This window comes from Pan paniscus, chromosome 11 (assembly GCF_029289425.2).
Source record: "Pan paniscus chromosome 11, NHGRI_mPanPan1-v2.0_pri, whole genome shotgun sequence".
NCBI lineage: Eukaryota > Metazoa > Chordata > Mammalia > Primates > Hominidae > Pan > Pan paniscus.
In genome coordinates, this window is record NC_073260.2 from 18136896 (window position 1) to 18142796 (window position 5901).

Below are 5901 nucleotides of genomic sequence, written 5' to 3' on the forward strand. Positions count from 1 at the left end.
AAGAAACTCTGTCTCTACAAAAAATACACACACACACACACACACACACACACACACACACACACACACATATTAGCCAGATGTGGTGGTATGTACCTGTAGTCTCAGCTACCTGGGGGGCTGAGATGGGAGGACTGCTTGAGCCCAGGAGGTGCAGGCTGCAGTGAGCTGATATCGTGCCATTGCACTCCAGCCTGTGTGACAAAGTGAGACAGGAAGAAAAAAAAAAGAGAGAAGTTAAGTGATTTGTCTAAGGTCACAGGAAATGAAACTGAAGTCAGTTTGAGTCTCAAAACCATATACTTTCCTCCATAGCATACCATTTACTCATTAACTCCCTCCACCAAATACAGTACTATATTCTACAATACAAAAAATCCTGCCCCTGTTGGGAGATGACCTTCCATGGGTCTCACGTTTCTGTACATTTTGTGAGCATAGGCACTGACTGCCCTTTGTCCTAGACTGTCTTTTCAAGGATGTTTGTAGGGCAGGCTTGGAGGATAGAGATAGTGTTTCCCTCTACAGCAAAAATAGATATAATTACTTCCCATTATAAAAGATGTAATTTCCCTAAGCTCAGGGTTCTTCTGTAATACAATCCACTGTGTGTGCTGGTACCCCTTCATATCACTGCCCATGGGTCTTTGGCACAAAGAGAACTGATGCACATATGCTGATGCTCATGCTGCTTGCTGTGCTGTGAATAATACAGACCTCTGTCTTTGACTCAGAAGTCTCACATCTTCTGCCTGTATCCATGAAACTGGCAGGCTGGCTTGTTAGCTTGCAAGTAGAGTAAAATCTCAGTTCTCAACAGCACCTTCATCATCACTTTAATTCAGTTCAGTTACATCACACATGCTTTTAACTCGCATTATTTCAACTAAATGTACAAAGTCAGAAAAAGCAATAAAGAAATAATTTAGATATCAATCTCCCTTCCCTTTTTCTGAATAAGTGCATGCCTTGGAGTGAGCATGCAATGAAAGAGTTAAATGTTTTCTCAGTAGGTCTCAGTTTCCATGTGGATCTCACGGTGTGGTCATTATGCCCCCACTGAGTGTGAATCTAAAGTTGAAAGATGTTTACCAAGCATGGTGGCACATGCCTGTGGTCCCAGGCTGAGGTGGGAGGGTGGCCTGCGCCTGGGAGGTGGAGGTTGCAGTGAGCCAAGATCACTGCACTCCAGCCTGGGTGACAGAGCCAGACTCAGTCTCAAAACAAACAAACAAACAAACAAACAAAGTTCAAAGATGCATTTTTTTTTTCATGTAACATGGCCTCTTAAGTCGAAACCACCAACTTCTGGTCATCAGCCAAAGGAATGCTTCAATGACAATAAATGAGTCTCCGGTAGGGTGCTTTCCTGGGAAAATTTCAAGCATGCTTTTTACCTTATGAATGTCATGCCCTCATAAGCTGTGACACGAGAGGATATTTTTTGGGAGGGGGTGGTATAAGGTGTATGGGGAGATGAAAGGGCACTATTTCAATGGACACACAATTTCTTTTACAATTGAATATAGAATGTACTTATTGTTACATTTATGCATCACCTTTTTTAGTGTGATAAATTGAATCTAATCCTTTTTCATACCCAGAGACGAATGAGTCTCATGCCCTTGATTTTGATTTCTTTGTCAACCTACTAAATTTTGAAGTATATTAATTGCTGTTTCTGTTTTGGTTAATGTCGACAGCCATACCACCATGACCGCACCTGATCTCAACTTTTTTTGGTTAAACTAGCTTTTTTGACCATTTCTTTTTAATTAAATTATGTATCACTGGAAGTTAATCAACTACATTAAAATATATTAGTTTTTTAAATTAGGTAGAACACATGTGGTAATAAAATTTAGAGTACAAATTGTATTAGTTCTTCTAAATCTTCAATACTGCTTCAGGAATTGGGACACCAGTATTTTAAAGTCTGAGTGTGGCTTGGTGGCAACTCCAAAACCACTACACAAAAAAGATGTAAGCATAGGGGTAGGGGGGAATCTCCAATTCAAGATAAGCCTATGAACCAAAATTCACAAGCATAAGAGGAAAATGAACAAATAAAATTAAGCCTATAATGAGGAGATGAATTAATTTTGTTTAAATAAACACAACAGAGATCTGAAAATGACTTTAATTGTTTGGGCTCTGGGAAGAGATGAAGGATACAATAACATCTACTTTTTACAAAACAATTTATAAAAATACAAGCAGAAATGAAGCCAGAGCAGGTGACAAACAACCTGCACACCTGGAGGATTCCAGGCATCTTCTCAGGAACAGGTGACCCCTCACACATTTGCTATCTCTTCCAGCAGATGGTTAGCTTGTGTCATTATGCCACACTCCTCTCTGATGGACACTTCTTTGCCGTACTCCAATCTGGGACTAGAAAGTCAAGGTGGGAGGAAGGGATAAGGGGAAGCAACTTCAGCCCCTCTTCATCTAAGGTTCTCCCCACACCATCCAAAGCCCCTCCAGTGCTGTCTCTCTCCATCTGTGTTCTCCTCTGTGCAGGAAGCAATGGGGCAGAGCAGATCAGTGCTGCCCAAACAGATAGATATCCAGGGAGTTGTCAGTCCCATCTTCCTGCAGGCACACCCAATCCTCACTGGTGATTCTTTTGGAGCCCCTCTCCTTTGGTTCTAGATGAGGACACAGTCTCCATGGGGGGACAGAAAGAAGGCGTCTCTTTCCATGACATTACAATTTCCCTAAAGGCTGACTTCCCTCCCATGTCTCCAATCTTTCTTTCCACAGATTCCTGGTGATGGTGTGTCTGTGGGGATGGGGTTGGAAATGGGGAATAGGTGAGGGAGTAGTGGAGTGGAGGTAGAAGTTGGTGGAAGAGCTGACTTCTTCAACAACTGCTCTTCAAATTCCCTGCTAGAAGGTAGCTGGCCCCAGCCACTGGCAGTTTTTTCAGTGTAGAATGTGAGCTCCTTGTGGGCTTTTTATTTTCAAGTTTGGGCTTCAGCAACAGATCCAGGACAATAGGAAGAGATGTATACATGGAATAAACCCCTCTCAATGTCTAGTTACATAAACATACATGTCTTCTTTGCCCTCCTCTTATAGTTTAACAAATGTTGGCATACTATTTAGTTTTCCGCACCTTGCTTTTTTCCCTCCAAGTATTTCCTAGACATTGTTCCATATCAGGACATATACACGGGCCTCATTCTTTTTGATGGCTGCATAGTATTTCACAATATAGATGTACTATAATTTACTATTACAGCTTTCTAGTGATAGACATTTCGTTTGTCTCTAGTTTTTTGTTATTACAAACAGTGCTGCAGTGACTATTCCATGTATACATCTCTTCTTATAGAAACAACTTTTTTGAAAAGTTAAGTAGAAACCCCAATGGATGTTTGGCACCCAATGGACAGTCCCTCTTAATTATGCTGCAACTGGTCACATACACTCTCCTCACTTTGAAAATTCTGGGACTTATTAAAAGAATTGACCATTCCTACTGTTTTTTAATTGCATTCCTTAGCATGTGATAGGCACTCTGCATCCACAAGAGTGTTTCTGTTCAAAGCTGCATCAAAGTGTAATGTCTTTCACATAGGAAAGCAGCAGTTAGGGACCTGCATTTAAGCTGGCTATTGTGAAACAAGAGCAAATAAGGGAGGAAATGGAATAGGGCTTAGTACAGCCCTGAGGTCACATGTTGCCAGATTTAAGTCCCACCCAATTTTCACCTACACGACTTTAGATCTGTATGACACTCAGTTTTTTCATTCATAAAATGGGGTAAATATAGTACTGACTTCATGCGGATGTGGTAAGGATTAAATGAGAAAATATGCATGATTCTTAGGACAGTTCCTGGTACATAGTAAGTGTTGAATAAACATCAGCTATACATAAAGATCTCCCTTCAGGTGACAATTGGCTATAAGGAAACTTACTAGCCAGGTCTAAGTTCATACCTGGGCAATTAATGATCATTGGTTCACAGTTTTCTCCTTTACTTCGCACAGGCAAATTTCTTAGTTTCAAAAATGTTAAAGTGTGACAACAAACTATACTTATTAAAGAATGTGGAAATAGAAGCCTAGACCTCTAGGGTTGCAAAAGGATTTCAATATCACCTTAGATTAGATTATCATGTAATAATCATTTCCATTTCTTATTAAATACCAGATATTTTGCATATACTATCCCATTTAATTTTCACAAAGACCTATTTGAGAGAGATATTACTATTTTCATATTGCAGAAAAGACTGACAATCTGAGAAATCAAGTGACATGCACAACTGCATACCATTAGATTATAGAGCAGGAATTCGAACCCAGGTCTCTCTGAAAATATGAGATGTACAAACTGTCACACACTTTTACAGTGAAATCTCACTTGTTCATGGCAGAACCAGTTCATAAAAGGTCCTGAACGCTAAGAGAAAGATTGATTTAATTTGGGGGTGGGGCACTAAGGCAGGGCCACCTTATCCATTAGGCACAGCACAGTATGCACAGGGCTTAGGGCCTCCAATACTTTTAGGGGCCAACAAAAATGAATATTTATTTATTTTAGAGACAGGGTCTCCCCATGTTGCCCAGGCTGGAGTGCAGTGGCTGTTCACAGGTATGATCCCATTACTGATCAGCACGGGAGTTTTGACCTGCTCCATCTCTGACCTGGGCCGGTTCATCCCTCCTTAGGCAACCTGGGGGGTCCCTCCCTCCTGAACTTAAGTGCAGACACTCTATCTAGTGACACAGTGCACTACAGCCCAGAACTCCTGGGCTCAAGCGATCCTCTCTCCTCAGCCTCCCCAGTAGCTAGGATTACAGGCGCAGACTACCAGCCCTCCTTGCTTACGTTCCTTTTTTTTTTTTTTTTTTTGAGACAGTCTCGCTGTGTTGCCCAGGCTGGAGCGCAGTGGCGCGATCTCGGCTCACTGCAAGCTCCGCCTCCCGGGTTCACGCCGTTCTCTTGCCTCAGCCTCCCGAGTAGCTGGGACTACAGGCGCCCGCCACCTCGCCCGGCTAATTTTTTTGTATTTTTAGTAGAGACGGGGTTTCACCGTGTTAGCCAAGATGGTCTCGATCTCCTGACCTCGTGATCCGCCCGTCGTGGCCTCCCAAAGTGCTGGGATTACAGGCGTGAGCCACCGCGCCCGGCCGGCTTACATTCTTTTAAAGTCAGAAGAAAAAAATGAACTTTTAGGTCAGAGAAAATATTTTGTTATATAATATTGATACGTCATGTTTATATCAATGCAGTTGTAAAATATGTTAAATATTTATACATATATTTAACTTACATGTGTGTGAAATATATGTGTGTGTGTAATGTATAAGCCACAAGGCAAAAGTGCCCAGGGTCCAAGAAAGTCAAAACGTGTCCCTGCACCCGAAAAGCACGAAACCTTCTGGGGCAGTGATTATGGCAGAGCAAGTTGGAAGATGGCAGGTGGTAGACAAATTGTGAAAAATATCACATTTCTCTCACCCTGTCAAAGGCAACCCCAAAGTGAAGTCAAAATAGAGATGAAATGCAGGGTCACTTCCTAGCTGCGTGATCTTGGACAAGAGAGTTGACCAACCTGAGCCTCAGTTTCTCCATGGATACAATGGGGATGCGTGCCTCCGACGTTTGTTGGACAGGACCGGTATATACGAAGCATATAGCGGTATATACAGTAAATGCCCCCATAAATACACGTTGAATGAATGCAGTAAATGCATGCTTAGCATGGTGGCCAGTATACGGTAAGCGTCCAATAAGTGGTAAATGTTGGCTTTAAAAATTGTTCAAAAGTCTCCACGAGCGACAACCCTAGTTCTCCAAGACGCAGGCGCACCCCACCAGGTTCCACGCAGACCTGCGCAGTAGCTCCCCCAAGAGGCGAGGACACGCGACTGCGCTTGCGCA